Here is a 16,745-nt window from a genome sequence, read left to right as displayed (position 1 = left end):
ATTATGCTAGCTGGGAAGAGCATAGCTTTAGGAGGAGCACCAGGTGCACCCAGCAGCATTGTCCCTTGTGCCTCACAATTGCCTGTTGGTACCTGGAGTTCCTGGAAAGCTGGCTGTGCTGCTACTCCTTGCTGAGGCTTGGTACATGCAGGAAGCACGCAAAATCCTACTGTGACAACTCTAATGAACACAGGGCATTATTTGGGAGGTTTTCTGCCTTCTGGTCAAAAATGCCAACCTCTTGGTTGCCCTCAAAGACCTGGAAGCCTTGAAGCACTTTGAGACTTCCTGCTGTTGCAGGAAATTCTGTTACAAATATCCCAAAGACAACTTCAGAGCGGTATGGCTCTGATTGCAGCACAAGACTATCAAATGGTTTCTCTAACCCTTTGATTAATTTTACCCTTTTTCTGGAAACAGGGGCCTGTGCCTTGCCTGCCTGTAGGGGTATACAGTATGAAGGTGGTACAGAATGTAATCTTATCCCCCAATGAGTTGCCGCTGAACCAATTACTAAAGATCAGGAGCAGGCCTGATGTTAACAGGCCACACCTGTAGCCAATAAGAACAGTGTTATAAAAGAGTGGATTGGTGGGACCTGGAGTCAGATGGCTGCTGCAAGGACCAGGAACAGTCAGTGCTTAGAGGAGATGACTGTGAGAAACATCGAGGAGGTACCAAACTCTGGTGATGTGGAATCCTTGCACCATAATGATAATAGAACTCTTGATAGATAAGACAACAATGGATCCCTTGCACTATAATGATAATAGAACTCTTGATATATAAGACAACACCTGCCTTCCATCCAGTCTAGTTCAAGTCCCATGGGAAATACCAGCAGCATTAGTGCTTTCAGAAAAGCAGGAGTGTCCTTTGGTTTGTCACAGTTCAAGGGAATGCAGTTGTCTTTTCTATGTTCTTGTCTTTGTAACAAGTGCTTGATTTTGTGATTCCCCTCCTTAACCCCCTGGATTGGGAACCCACCTGGGCATAGGTTTATATGCTACAATATAGGAAAGACAAATATTTGGCAGATGTCAGAAACTCGGTTGCCCATGTTGCAGTGATACTAAATTCTCTACCTTTCTCTACCTTTAATATAGCCTCTGTTTTATTAATTCCTGATGATGTGAGATGTACCAGCCCCTTTCTGGGCCATTTTCCTTGCTGTGTTCCTTGCTGTATTCCTCTTGGTGTAGTCAGCAATGTGCAAGACAATTGCAATTATTTACTCTGCACAGTGCTGTGATTAAAAGGGAAAGCTAACTTGTAAGCATCTTCAAGGATAAGTCCTCTATTATTTGGGAAAAAAAAGAGGAGCTGCTAAAATGCTCCAAAAGATCTTCTCTGTAAAATGTTTTATTTATTTGGCTTTATCCTCCCTTTTCTTTGCTATTTAGGTGGATAGAGTAATATTTTAAGAGCTGTGTTAACTAAATCTTAGCTGAGATGTGACGCCAAGGTGGGGTCTGCTGTGAAGCAGAGATGAACAGCAGCAGGATTTTATTGCATTGTGTCCAGAGCTGCTGCTGATGTGAAACCCTTGCAGCTTGCTAGTGCTGAGGTGGTTGTTGGCTCACCAGGGTGCAGGACTTAAGTCAGGTTGAAGGATGTAGCTACTCAGGAATTAGAGGGCTGCTGGCCTGCTGAGCAGGACCACAAATCATGCATTAACTTGAATTTGCACAGTGCTCTGAAGATGATAAATGCTGCCTAAATGTCCACTTGGGCTTCAACATGAATTAAATCCAATAAAAACATGGTTTGGATATTATTTTTAAAACATTGCAACTGGACAAAGAGTTTTTGTAGTGGTTTTATGGTTTTGTTTATTTAAATATTTATGAAAAGTATGGGGAAAAGATTTCATTGAGAAAGAGATCTTGCAGTATTCAACTGAGATGTCTTCATATGTAGTTCTGTGGTATAACTGCAGCACCAAACCCTGCACATTCCTTTGCTTTTGTGGCTAGGGTAAAATGTGTATGATGACACTGAGGAGTGCAAACACAGTGAGATGTAGCTCTCCCCTGACCCTTCAAATTATGCAACAGGAGTTGCCACTAATTTCCCTCTTTCTGGAATGAGGCACAGACTGACCAGCAGTGACTGCACTCACTGTGGCTGGAGCACTGAGCTGAAATCCTCTGGCTGGTGTTACACAGAAATCCAGAGCACCTGAGCCAGAAGTCCCTTCCAGCCTGGAAATGGGAGAAGGTGGGACAGGATTCTGGGGAATGCTGCTCAAAGCTAGGCTTGAAAACACAGCCTTGCAAATCTCAGATGTGCTGAAACAGCCAGTGGCTCCTCCCCAGATGTCCTAAAACCCCTGTGGATGTTCAAAGCTGTATTGGGAGTCTTGGCCACTTTATCCAGGTGACTGAAGGTTTTAGGACCAATTTGGGGAACCTCAACCTGCGTTTCTGGGATGATCAAGGCCTGACATGCAAGGACCTATAAGATCTTAGCAAATTATATAAATATATGAGGAAGTTTGTTGGGTTTTTTTCCCTCCCACTCCCAGTAAGCCTTGCTGGGTAACACAGTCCCTCTCAGTTTAATGTCTTTGTGCTCTTCATCCTCCTACTGTGCCGTGCAGAATCCCAGCCTTTAACATTTTTCACCTTGTTGGATTCGCTGTGTCTGTTAGTACAGAGGATGAGTCATCTGGCATAGTTAAGTGCAAACCTTGGGAGAAGATAGCTCTAAAATTGCCTTTTCTACTGGAAGCTGATAAGCTTATTACATATGCAAAAAAGGATACGTTTATCAGGCAAAGCCAATATACGACTTGGTAGCAAAGACCAGTCGGAAGTACGAAATATATGTAACGATGAATTTAAACACTGTGCTAAATCACAGCTATGCTGTTTTATTAGACATTCCTTCCTCGACTATGAAAGCTTTAGCAATCATATAAATCTGTCTCTTAATAGTTAGCAGTTACAGTCCTTTATAATTTATTTATCGGATACTGCTCAGCAAAAATGCACCTTCCTGTCAGCTTCCTTTATATACTACATTTTGTTCAATGCTGCAAGCCCAGATTTTTTGCTATGTTCTCTCTGCTGATGATGTGTGAATGACTGAAATACAGTCTAGAAGTTGTGAAGACAGGTCTTACAAAGAGCTCCTTGGTGCTGCTGGCGCTAAGCAAGGGTTTGAGATGGGCTTCTGCAAGCTGCTTCTTGCATTTACCTTGAAGGACCATCTACTCCTCAGGGTTTGCTTAGCACTGTGGGCACTGGGACCTCTTACAATAGTTCAGAATGAACATGAAAAATGTATATCAGCCATCAGGGGTTGCTGGTATCCCAGTTCAGACCAGTTGCTATCATTTTTATCACCCTGATGTGATGTGCTTTAGTGGAGTGACTTGTTCCAGATGTAGGAATAGGTGTGAGTCTGTCTGATGAGCTAATAAACTAGCAGATACATTTGAGGATGTTGAGCATGAGTTGTGATGCTGGTCAGGTGTGTGTACAGACTGCCTTTCAGGGTGGTTCTCTCCTCAGCTTTCATGGTCTGGTGTGAAGCAGCCACTGACATCTGCGACCTGCCATGGGTTTGTCCATCCTTCTTTCCTTTTGGGTCGTTAGTGTCTCACCAGCACTTCCAGTCAATCAAGAGAGTGTTTCTCAATCCTAACTCTACCAAATGTGTTTTAATTTTTCTGCTCAGGATTTTTACTGGTAAATCTAATACTGGATGAAAGCATGCTGCCTCTAAATATTCTGCTAACTGACTAGCACTTTTTTTTTTGTTCCTCATACTGTTTAAGCAGTTCTAGTCTCCTGTTGTCATTCACTTGATGCTTTTTCAACCAATATTCTTGCTCTGGTGAAATGCTTTGGGTACTGTGTCTCTGTTTATACTTGTCCATATCAATGAAGAAGCACCAGCAGGAATGGGGTTCCCCTGTGAGGTTCAGCAGAGGGCAGATTCAGAAGATGCATTTCTCTGTGGTGTTCAGCTGCTGAGGCTTTTTGACCAAATGACCTCTGTAATGGTTAATGCAAAAAAAAAAAAGAGGGAAATTTAAAGCACTTCTTTGTTCTGATTACTAGAGGTCTGCCTTCTTCATTTCAGGTCAAACCATTAGTAAGATCTTCTCTTCCATATTAAGGAAATACTGAGCAGTGCTCAGCTCATCATATTAAGACCTGATTGTTCCTTTCATATATCTAAACACAAGCCAATTGTGAATGAAACTGTGCTCTCCTTTGAGACCTCCATGTGCAGAATGCCCTTAAAGGCTCACCCAAGGAAAGTGCACTTTTTCTTAATGTATTTATTTATTTATTTTCAATTTGAAAAAGGGTTAATAATTTATGTGGCTTGTGGAAAACATATCAGCCAAAACCAATATGCCTAGAAGGTGGTCAAGTTTTTACTATTGGCTTCAACTGCAGTTTTCTAAAAGTAGAATATCCATAATGTGGGCTTGGAATGGGTAAGAAAACCCCACCCTGTTAATTGGTGTTTTTGTTATCAAGTATCATCACACAGAAGTTTTGATTTACTCGAAACCAGTGTCTCTGCCAGTTCCTGCAATAGGTTTTTTTTACAACCGTCCCATTCAGTGGGTCTCTGTAATTTAAATAAGTAATTTAGCTCCTTAAAAAAGCATATGATTACCTGGAATACTTTCCTGCATTTTTAATTTGCTTTTGCTCGTGTCAGACTACTGATGACATTGCAAAATGAAATGAATATTTGATTGCAGAGTTTATAGCAAATGCAGGTCTAATTGCTTAAGCCAGTCATGTTTATACATCTGATGCCATCAAACTTCTTTGGGAAAAATACAGCAAGACCCAAGTCTGGCAAGGGCCCTTAACCACATCCTTAACTTTCATCCACACAAGTTTGATGGAGGCTGCTAGGACTTCTCAGTTGTTTGAGGCTGAGAAGGTGGCTGGCTTGTTTTCTTCATGCAGGAGTAATGCTGAGGTTTACACCCCGAATTAGGGATGGTGTGGCAGCATGAGCTGGTGGGTCCTGGTATCTCAGAGCACATGTAGAGTTAAACTCATACTTAAACTGTGCAGTTGGTTGCTTTGCTTAGTTAAATGCACCCCTCACTGAATGAGAGGTGCTACTCCGAGCATCCATCTTGTCTGAGATCCAAGGAGAGGCCGGGAAAGCGGCGGTCTCGCTGTTTGCTCAGGCGTGGCACATGCCAGCTTGGCAACAGGGGGACTCTTCTGTCACGGGTGTTTAAGCAAGTTATTAAAAAACTTATTCTTGTCCTTTCTGTGAAAAATTGTGGGAGATGATTTGAGAGATGATTTGTTTATGCTGGCTAACTGCAAACAAGACTGTATCATTTACCTTTTAAAAAAAATTACTGTGGAACCAAGAAAGGATATTTTAAAAAGTTAAAAAAAAATTAAATAATTTAAGCTGTTGAAAAGCAGTGAACTTCTCAAACATACAGAGAAAAATGTGTGTAAGTGAGAGGTGCTTCTGTGCTGCTGCTGGAAAACTAACAACAATTAAAACACATTCATCTATTCCAAAGGGAAACCCAAAACTGGCTTGCTTATTAATTACCCTTTCTGCATAATGGCACATAACTTGAGGCATTTGTTCTGAATTCCAGAAGTTTTTGTGGAAATGGAGCATTACCCTATTGCTTGCCTGGAATTGAGCAGGTAGTGGCGCAGCGCCTGGTTTAATTGAGAGCCCTGTATGGTAGAGAGATGCTTCACCTGCATGACACATGTGAAAGCCAGGCTTGAGTGTCTAAACCTTCATTAAAGCTGTTGCAGGGTGATGCAGGAGGATAACTCCTGAGGAGTTTAATGGAATTGCAGGTGTGTGGCAGATATTGTTGGAGGCACACCATTAACGGCATGAGCACCCCATGCCACAGAAGTTTCCTGGACACCTACAGCAGCTCTTGTTCCCCTTTGGCTTGGGATGTGTCTGACACTGGATCCTGGAGCTGCCAGGAGCCAGGGTCCGTCTGCTTGTAATCTGTTCCACTTTCTGGTGCAAAGAAGAAAATACTTCTAATGTGAAATCCATTTTGAAACACACATTAAAAACAAAAAAAAAAAAAAGCCCCTACAGCTGTTTGAAAGCTGTTCGGAAGTATGGCATATTAGAAATAGTCCCAGCTGAAATGGATTAGCAGGCAGAGTTCAAGTGAGGAGGTCAGATTTGTAAACTGAATGCAATTTATCTTGTGGCACTGCAGTTTATCACATGGTTGCAGGAATAAAGAAATGCCACACACATGCACATATTCACACCTAATAATTTAAGAAAACTGGTGAAGGTCTTAAAAGACATTAAAAGGCTTCTGATGACATCATGCTATCTGAGGTAATAAAACAAAGATGGTTGAAGTCAGTTCCAAAGCAACTGTAGCCAGAGATGTCTTTATATGCTAGTCTTTATATATCTTGCATGTCTCAGGGTAAAGGTGATTGAACCCTAATATTGTGTAATAACTGTGTGAGGAGACACTGATTAAGGTTTTTCCTCTCACGGATTTCTTCATGCTACTTTTTATTTATTTATGTTACATTTACAGAGATTCTTTAATGTCCAAATTAGCTGCATTTACGGGTCTGTAAAACTTGTGGGATGGTTTGCCCTGTAGAAAATCAAAAGAAAGCTTTTTCAAGGTGTGGCTGTGTAGTTTCCTTGGAGCCCCTCTTTTTGGGAAAATTTTATTTTCTGCTTTAGAAGGAGCAGGAGCCTTTATTTCCTTCCTTTTTAAGATCTTCATCATGAGCCGGAAGGGTTCTCATTGAATTTGTGTAGCAGATTGTTGGATAGTTGATTTCATGAGGGTGTCTGCATAGGGACCCTCTGCTTTTCTGGTGGCTTCGGGTCCTGGTGGTACAGAATTTCCAAGGCTCATGCTTTGTCAATGCTGAAAAGTTGGCAGTCTTCTCTGGTGGTATTTTCCCTGACAGGATGCAAGTCTCATAGAATGAACTTGTAGAAGGTGCTCTTGAAAATCTGGTCATATTGGGACTTTTAGATTGGACTGTGTTGTCTTGAAGCAATGCAGCCTGTTAATATTTTTTAGTCTTGGTTATGAATGTCATCTAAGCTTGGGCCTGTGTGTTCGGTGTGCTCTGATGTGGGAAGGTATTCTTCTGTCCTTCAAAAGAAGCTCACTAATGTCACCAAAACAGAAAAGGTGGTGGGCCTCCTTTTGGAGGAGGAATGTGACTGCCAAGCCACTTGGAATTAAAAAAGGTCAGGATAATTCTGCATTTTAGTCACATTTGGTGCTAAGTTTAATGATAAGGACATTTTTTCAATGACACTTTAGGTGGTGTAAACTCTAGGGAAAGACGGTAGTGTCACATTAATAATAATTATTTAGAAGTGTGACAAACTCATCTTGAGCAGCCTCTATTAGACACAATTTCGAAATGAAATTTAAAGTAGAAGGTAATTTCTAGATGCAATTAAAAACTTGTCAGAGTGGAGAAGCAGCCACTTTCTATCTCATTTTGATGGTAAGCACTGTAATGAAGTGGCTCAGCCTGGCATTTTCCTGCCTGCAGCTTGATCATGGACAATCCTAGTGCAGTATCTGATGCAGCTGCATTTCTAATGCATTAAGCTCTAAATGTTCTCAGAGGCAAAATACCCCAGACTTGTTTTCTATGATAATTTTCTTTTAAGGGTGTTTTTTAAGCAAGTCCCTGAAGCATCAGTACCCCTTATTCCAATTACAATCATTTCAAGATGTGATCCCTGCAGAATACTGTGGAGTTGGTGTGTTTGCAGCTTTTCCTTATCCTCACATGCCAGTTGCTAGAGGGATAGTAACTGGAGCGTGGAGCCCTCCTTCCAGCTTGCCTTTCCAGGCTGCATAGTTCCAAACTCCTCTTTTGCTTTTGCCTACTTATCTTTTATATTACTGAGGAATTTGATGTGTGCAAAAAAAGCTTCAACCACAGCCTTGGGGCTTCTTTGGTTTTAGACCAAACCCATAGTGTTTTGCTGTTTATGCATCCCCATTCACCACTTCCAGTTATTCCAATCTGCTTCTAGCCCAGACAGCCCATGTAGTTCGGCCGTGGATGGGCTTTTAAATTTTGGCCATCTAGCCCCAAGGATGAATTTTTTTGATCCCCAGTCTGATTTTGCCACCTGCATATCTTAGGGCCTAATTTCAAGTTAATAATCTTGGGTGAATGGTATTAATGCAAGAATATGATGGGCCTAAAATATGCATTATATGCTGGTGTTTTTATCTTGACAGTTCTCACAAGAAGGACATTGAATAGCCAGTCTATGAGTGTTTTGTCTTGATTTCTCACCAGGCTGGCTTTTTCAAAGGAGCTGGTGGTGGCTAAGCAGAGAGAGCTCATTTTAAATCAGAATTACTGAACTTGATGTCCCTCAAACCCTCAGCCCCACTGACCGTGCTTAGATAATATCTCAGTTGACACTAAGTGTGTGACCTGCAGTGAGATCTCTATAGGACCATCCCTTTCTGATGCATTTCCATGGTTTAGGATGCCCTTGGGCTGCAAATTGTGGCAGACCTTCATGAGTGCCTTCCCAGTGTCAGCTGGGGCTGACAGCAATACAAAAATCAATTTAGCATGGAAAAAAAGGAAACCAATATGTCCTAAGTTTAGATGCTGGTGTCTGGTGAGATTTTTGATTTGTGTGTGTTGTTTTGGTAAAGACTGGGAGAGTTATAGGTTTGTGCAGTGCATTTTATGGCATATTTAAATGTCTGTAACATAATTAGCTTTACCATCAGAAGGCATAAATGTCAGCCTATTGACACATTATAAAGACACAAATGGAATGTAGCCTGGCAGACTGGTGCTGGTTTTGAGGTTTAATAGTACATCTGTATCATTTATCCCAGCGGGAAATAACACAGGATGTTGCCTTGTAATTTTTTACTACTGTATAATAAAATGTAACCACAATAAATGGTGTCTAAGCCAGTAATGCAGCTGATTCTGGATTTTGTCCAGTGTGCCTTTACTACTTAGGTTAGTTTTGCCCCCCTACAAGTTTAAGCAAGATGGGATTTTGACTGGATACAAAGGGAATGTGGATCTCTTTAATGTGTCACATACATATCTATAGAGACCTTTCTATGCGTTCCACCTCCTAATTGGCTGCTGTTAACAGTGTGCCGGTTCATTCCTCTTTAAATCCCTCCCATCTTTAGTTGAACTGTCCTTGAAAGGGTCTGTTCTGCATTTCTGTACTTCAAGAATGTCTTTGCAGGTTGATTGCTTTCCCAAATGTCCTCTCTGTGATACGGTGTTATGTGCAAGCAGGCTTTTGATAAAAACTCCAGTGGTGACATTTCGAAGTGTTATCAGACTCATGCAAATGGAGAGCAGGGATTTTGTGTGCTTGTGTTGGTTGAAATTAACTTATGGTACATTCCCTGCTCAGTGCTAATGGGGCATCCTGCACACCTTTCAGCATCCTGGAAGGCACTGTGTCCTGCCTGGTGCTGGTCCTGTGCTGCCTTCAGTGTCTGGGCTGCTGCACTGCTGCAGGCTGGAATTTCTTTTTTTTTTTTAAATGAAAGCCATGAGAAGTCTGAAAAAGGAGTCAGCACCCAGCTAGGCACTTCTGCAGGGGCCTGATAATGCAGACGGGCTCTCTGGTTGCTTTGTAACATCTGTCCTGCAATGTTCCAAGTGAAGAAAAATACGAAAACATTATTCTGTGAGTATGAGAGGGCTGCACATTTGTAAAAAGACAATTAACATAGAAATGAGGGAAGCTTTTGATTCATCAAGTAGATTCAACAGACTGTGTCATTTCCTTGATTTTCATTTTAATTAGGATTAATCAGTTTTATCTCCTAAGGTCTTTGCAGAGAATTTACACGAAACAGAAGATTTTGGTCAGCAGTGTGCCAGTGTAATAGCCCCTACTTGAAGAAATCCAGCTGTGGCACGTATAACCAGGATTAGATTTGGCAGGGCTCCAGGCTCTCCTCTCCTCTCTCATTAAATGCCTTGCTGTTGCAGGGAGCTCTCTGGATCTTCCAATACCAGGTCCTGGGTTTCACACAGCTGCCTGGTTGCTTGCTTCAAAAACCACTTGGAACCAGTATATTTATTGGAAAAAAAAACATCTCTGGGATACCAGCTTGAAATAAAGGCTACTCTCTGCTTCAAAGACAAGCTCAAAAAGTCTCGCTTAACCCCTGCACCCATTGGTCCTGACAGCTGGGAGCTGGAGCCAGCTGAGACAAAATGAAGCTGACCTTTCTCTCTACAAACTCAATATATTTAACCCGAAGCATTTGGGTTTGGATGGAGCTTCAGATGCATTAGAAGTGGAGAGTGAGGGAAAGGAGCCAAGTAGTTCTATGGGAAGGAGAGCAGCAAGTCAGTGGCCTCGTAGGGGAAGCAGCAAGGTTTGAGTGTGTTCTGCGTCCTGCACAGAAGAAGCAGGACTCCAGCACGCCCTGGGTGAGGGCTGCTGTCTTGGTGTTGGGCTGTGTTCTCCTTCTTCTTCTTTTTCATATTTTTAGAAGTCTCTTATCCCACCAAGGGGAAAAAAAAAAAGAGTCTTTGAAAATGGTAACGAAACCAAATGAAATCTTTCTGGTTTAGTTATTAGGTGTATTTCTGAGTGGATGAATTTCATAATGGAAAATAGAATAATTTGCCAACATGAGAAACAGTTTATTATTATTATTTTCAAGTAGCTGAAATAGACATCTTGCTACAAAAACTTCCATATTATGTGGAAGTGAAAATTTAGCTTCCAGTTTGTTTCTTTAGTGGAGAAGACATAATTGTTCCAAAAAACATAAAATGTAAATGTTTTCTTATTAATCCTAAAGAGAATAATATTTCATCCATGTGAGTCCTACAACAGTAAAAAATCAAGTGTACTTTAAGCATCTTGTACACTCAACAGATTTTAAAGCTGTTAAGTGTATGAGCAAGAAGAAAATGGAGACAGAAGGCAAAAAGCGCTGAAGGGAAAATCCTACTGAAAGCTCACAAAGCATTTTCAAGCTTACAGAAATGACCTGCTCTGTTCCTGTTACACAGAAGTGTTAAAATGAGAGCAGGCGACCCCTTTCCCCCAAATCATTCATCTGTTATGTCTGCGATGTATTTAGACTGAATCCTTTCCCAGATGCTGCGGATCTGCCGGTTCCAGGGGAAATTAATGGGATTTTACCATTTGCTTTGAGGAAAAGAGGACTGGACTTTCTCCTGCTGTCTTTGGCAGGAAGGAGCAAGGAGCTTTCCTGTCTGCTCTCTTTAAATATTGCGTCTTTTTAAGATTTTTTTTGCCAGATAGCCTAATTTGTGTTTCTGCAATATACCATGTTGGAAAATTACAGAGGTTAATGTACAGCACTATGATACACAACCATAATGGTAGACTCTAATGTTTTTTAAATGGTAAACCAAAGGCATTTGTAATACGAGTTGTAGTGAATTGCCTGCACTTCTTGCCAGAGATTAGTTTAGCATTGCTTTTAATATTTTATGCACTGAAGTTGTTTGCAAAGACCAAAAGCTTCACTCACTTTGCACGCTTGTGCTTTGTTCTGTCCCTGTACAAAGCACAACAGAACCACTCTCTTGCTGATTAATTGTATGTCAAGAAGTTCTATCAAATTACAGTTATACTGCGTTGGAAAGATTTTTCTAGTAATCAGTGAAGATTACATCAGGTTTATGGTGTCATAACTGAGCCAGGTAGTTAGAAATCTAACCTTTCGTAATACCACACGTTACATATTAATGTTTTAAATATCTAAACCACACATGAATGACGTAGGACATTTTTACTTTAAATGTTACTGTAGAGATTTGGCGGTATATAATCCCATTAAAACAGAAGAGTGCAAGATGAAACGATTCATTTGCAATTATAATTATGCATATTGAGATTGACCATTCTTTAAAAAAAATGGAAGTGCAAGCTTGAGAAGGGTGCTTGAGCAATCACTCTTGGTTGAGAGCATTGATGGAAGAATAAAAAATTTGAGGGGGATTGATTTGTCAGTAATCTGCATGAAAAAGTATCGGAAGCATTTCTTTGGAATGTGAAGGGGAGGTAACCCTTTCACTGTCATGGTTAGCTTTGCTTGGAGAACCACCTCAAAAAGACATGATCAAAACCAGAACAGCAAGTAACACTGAACTACTTCACCTGCTCTTGATAAATAAAGAGCATTAGCTGATCAGTGTAGTATTTGAGAGTCAGCATGGCCTTATGAGTTCTCCAGAGGAGGTGAGTTTTGTTCTAGCTCTGTCAGAGGCCTGCTTTTTGACCTTGAGCAAAAATTTTTTGTCTCCTTGCCTTTCTTTCTGCTATTCCTTGATTGCCTTGTCTTTGTGGAGGATGAGCTCTTCAGGAGAGAGATTTCTTTGCGCTGTTGTGTTCTGTGAACAATGAAGCCTGAGCCTCGCCAAAGCCTCTAGGGGCATCTCTAAAAGAAATTATAATTGTTAGCTTTAATCACTTTCATCAAAAGAGCTTGGTAATGGAGGGTGTCAGTGTGGAGGATTTGGAGGAATCTGTAGGGTGCCTGTTAATTAAGTCACCGTGGGTGAAAGCTGCTGATTGGGTTTCCTTGGGCTGATGCAGAGATGCTGATGCCCGGGAGCAAGGCAGAGCTGCTCCATGTGGATTTTCATCCCCAAAATCATGACGCTGGCGCTGGGTGCTCACTCCTCTGGTTCTGTACAGCCAGAAGCGAGGTGCTTGGTACATTTTAGCAAACAAGGCTTTTTCAGAAGCCTCCTACTGGTTGCCTAAAACTTAATGTTCTTTTTTGTGGGTCCCTCTGTTTTGAGTACTTACAGCAGAAATTGGGCTGCTTGGCTTTTTGCAGTGGAGACAGATCCTTGAGAGTGAGTCATCCCTTCTTGATGGATTCTCCTCCTGGCCTTTGCTGTTGCCAAAATAAAGTGTTTATCATTGCTCTCCTTATTAGCAGCTTCTGGTTTGGGATGGAGGTGCAACAGCATGCCAGTTTGCAGATTAATTACCCTTCTTGTGGCATCTTGTGATGCAAAGCATTGTGCCCTTGTCCTCTGCATTATTCACCATAGCAGAGAATTTAGAAATATTTAGCCAAAATAACACCACCATCAAGTTAGTAAAAGTGGGCTATGTTAAGTATCTCCATTATTCATTTAGCAGTAGTAAACTTGGCAGGTGGAGCTCCGGAGTAATATGGGATGAAGCAAGGGAGGGAGGTGATTTCCCCTCTCCTTAGCAGCCTGAGAGAGACCATTTTCCAAATTGTCCAAGCAGAGTATGACCGGGGGAGAACTGGGGAAAAGAAGCAGCAAATGCTTTCTGAGCAGCACTGTAGGTTTGAGGGCAAGCTGGTTAGTCAGGTGATCTGGAGACCAGTAAAGGGGATCAAAACAAGGTTCCCTTGAATAAAGGGCAGGAGCTGCACTGCTCTGAGTATTAGTAGGAGTCAGAGGTAGAGCAATGCCTCTTTCTTTAGTGTGTTTATTCTCTGTTTTAGGGCCAATGCCAAATCCCTGTAGTTCCTGCAGTGCACCATTGCCAGTGAGCGTTGACTCTCTTACAAGTATTTTGCAAGATCTTTCCTCTTGCAGGAATCCCTGTATGGTTCCCTTCCAATTTTAATATGAACAAGAATTCCCCACTCTGCGTTTGAGATCTGCATAGAAATGTGCATGTGGCAGAGGCCAACTCAAGGTTATACATTTGGCATTTGGGAAGGGAAGGCAAGAAAAATTTGCCAGTCAGTACACTCACATTATGATAAAATAAAGGTGAGCTGGGAGAAGAGCATGTGCTGAATCCTAAAATGGCACAGAAGAGCCATAAACCACAGTATGTTGTGCTATCTCTAGTCCTTTATGCTTCAAGCAGAAGTGAAATGTGGGGCATCATAAATGAAACAAAGATCTTGTTTTAATTTTATTTTAAAAGCCGTTGCAAGGCAATGGGGTAACAAACATTAACTTCTTTAAACCAGGCAAATTTGTCTGCTCTGTACTGCTGCCATCAAATGAGAATTATTCTCCAAAAGCCTCTTGGAACCAGGTAAAGGTTTTGCTATAAAGCACAAGTAGAAGTAGTCTAAACAAATTGCATTTTTCCTGGAAATAAAGTATATGGATGTCCTTATGAGGTGTTGCCTGGTCTGCTCTACACTACTGAAACTGTATATATTTGGTCAAAATCCAAGGCTAAAAATGGGTATAGTCCGTACGTCTAGAGACTTTTTCATTTGTACAGTGAGGAATAATAACTGGCCTTACTCCGAGTTTGCCTGTAAATTTCCTAGGCGATCCAAAGCCTGTTTATTGCTTACGGAAGCAATTTTGCTGACAGTCAAGCTGGAATAGGTCTCTTTTTCTTCCAGAGCATCCATACTTGCCTATTATAGAGAAATCACTCAAAAAGCAGCATGCATGCTGGACTCTCAAGCCTTGTTTTAAGTTTTAATTTACTTGTCTGACTTCCAAGGTTGCTGAATGCAAGCAATTGCTCCTTCAGTACATAAATAAGATGAATTATGCGTTAGGGACCAATGCCTCGGGCTTGTTCTTCTCATGTTCTCAGGGGAGGATCTGCTGAGGAGTGCTTAGAGCTGGGTGCAGCTTTCTTTTTCTGTCATTGAAAATTAAAGCAAGACCATTCTGGATTGTCTCAGATGTGAAACTGGAGCCTCAGGAGCATTTGTTTTGGTCTGAAATTTTTGAAGGTGTAGGGTGGTCCAGAGTGTGGAACCATGGCAGCAGAGTGAAAGCTGTGCTAGAGCCCTGGTTGGGAAAGGCTTGGGGACTCACTGCTGTAACTGGAACAATTGGCCCCAATGTAACACTGGGTCCTTTTTTAATCAGACTTTAAAGCTTTTTTCATTTTAATACACTTTGTTCAAACAACATGATCTGTGTTCTCCTCTACAGGTTGCAGAAAATGAGCTGGGTTTGTAGATGATGTTGGAAGCAAAATTCAGGCAGGACTCATTGCTGTTTCCCTTGCATGGGTTTTTAATTATATTTTCTAATTGTTTCACTGGGTTGGGATGAGGTCCTGGGGTCTCGTGCCATCCAGCTTGACTCTGACAAGACTGATTCTCACTGAAGTTTCATTTGTGGCAATCCCAACTGTGAGGAGCAATTTTTCATGTGCAATTAATCCTAATAAAACCAACACTTCCAGGAGGCTGACCTGGATCTGTCCATTTCATTGTTTTGTCAATTAATGTTATATTTAGCATCTAACATTGTAATTAGAAGAAAATACTGAAGATGTAAAGGGACAGAGAAATTTTGAGTTGTAGCTGCCAAGGAAAAGGAATTACTATCCTTGCAATCATCATTTATTTTAACTTCTTTTCAAACTAGATGTTTTTTATTCTGGTGCAGTGACCTCTAAAAACCTCTGAGAAATTGTCTGGTTTAACAATAGTTTCTCCAGATCACATTGGAGCCTGTTGTGGGAAGAGATACTCACATACCTGCATGTGTGTTGGATATCAACTTACATCTCTGAGGTTTTTTTAATTATTGGCAGTGATATTGTCCACCAATTTTTCCTCTGACCATTGTTTTGTATGTGTTACTACTGTTTTCCATGCAGAGATCTACTTCATAGACATTAAAAATTCTTAATTTTCAAAACTCAGTTCTGTTGACCAAAATCAGTTGCTCATTGCTCTGTTCTCTGGTAAATGCATAGCAGAAAGTTCACGAGTGCCTGGTATGTCCTCAGAGGCCAGTATAAACATTTTTTAATTGTTTTCTTTTTCTCTTTTTTTCCAGAAATGTTGAATACAGTACTCTGCAAAAAATAACGTGCGGATTTCTCGAACCTGAAGAACAAGAAAAGGTAATTACTGGACCATACTGTTGAGCCTCATTTGTTTGCTGTGCTAAAATATTTAGACCTGATCACGTTGCATGAGCCTCCAGCACCATGTCTGCATATGGGTTTTGTGTATTTTCAGTTATGCAGGCGCAGTTGTTTCATGAGAATATTCTTTTACGTAAAGGGAACAGGGGAACAAAAGCAGCAGAGCATGAAAACGCTGAAGCAAATGGTAGGGAAGAGCATACTGTGAATATTTTCAGTACATACAGAAGTGGAAAGGGTAAAAGGAGAGGAAAGAGATATCAAGGCTTATATGTGCTAATGGGAAAAGGGCTGCAGACTTGGCTGTGTTTGCAGGGCTGCCTGGTGGAGCCTAGCAGCCTGCTGGGCGAGTGTCAGAGGAGGCTCAGTGAGGATCAGTGTTACAGCAGCCTCCTCGTGTTTCAGTGACCGAGAGTGGCTTGTGGGGTGCTGCACCCTGCTCCAGAGGTTGTGAGCTCCTCTGCTGCCTGCAAGCCTGCCTCTTGCAATCCAGTTTCTCCATCCTCCTGGGTCGTGACATTTTGTTGGTGCAGCGCAGCTCGGCAGGGCTGTGGCTCAGTTGCTGGTGTTAAACAAAATGCTGTTCATCAAACTTTCATGAGACACTTTGCCAGGGGCTGCATCTTGAAAGAGCAGGCTCCAAAAAGAGTGAGCAGAGCTGTGCTGCTCCGTACTGCTGCCATCTCCTGTATTTTCTTCTACCTGCTTTCCAAGGCTGAGAGGTGAGCACTCCTACATGACACTGAGTGGTTTTGCACTCTTTCCTCCTTGGAGGAAAACTTGGGCAAGGCAGGCATGGCCATGTTGAAGAGTGGTGCTCCTGGTTCAGCTGGTGCATTCCTTCAGCTGTGTGGTCATCCGGAAGAGGGACCAGGAGCTCACCTCTGCCTTAAAGT

At 41.6% G+C, this 16,745-nt stretch overlaps 1 protein-coding gene across 12 annotated transcripts in view; it reads left to right on the top strand.

The window, feature by feature from the left end:
• ADGRL3 (adhesion G protein-coupled receptor L3) overlaps nt 1-16,745 on the top strand; it is a 491,811-nt gene that overhangs the window by 74,189 nt on the left and 400,877 nt on the right. For all 12 annotated transcript variants that reach the window (XR_010027766.1, XM_063156653.1, XM_063156644.1 and 9 more), the window contains exon 2: nt 15,759-15,825. The gene's annotated coding sequence lies outside the window, so the exon portion shown is untranslated. The remainder of the gene's footprint in view (nt 1-15,758; nt 15,826-16,745) is intronic.

Source organism: Melospiza melodia, chromosome 5 (assembly GCF_035770615.1).
Source record: "Melospiza melodia melodia isolate bMelMel2 chromosome 5, bMelMel2.pri, whole genome shotgun sequence".
Classification (NCBI taxonomy): Eukaryota; Metazoa; Chordata; class Aves; order Passeriformes; family Passerellidae; genus Melospiza; species Melospiza melodia.
This window is presented reverse-complemented; position numbering and strand designations above follow the sequence as displayed.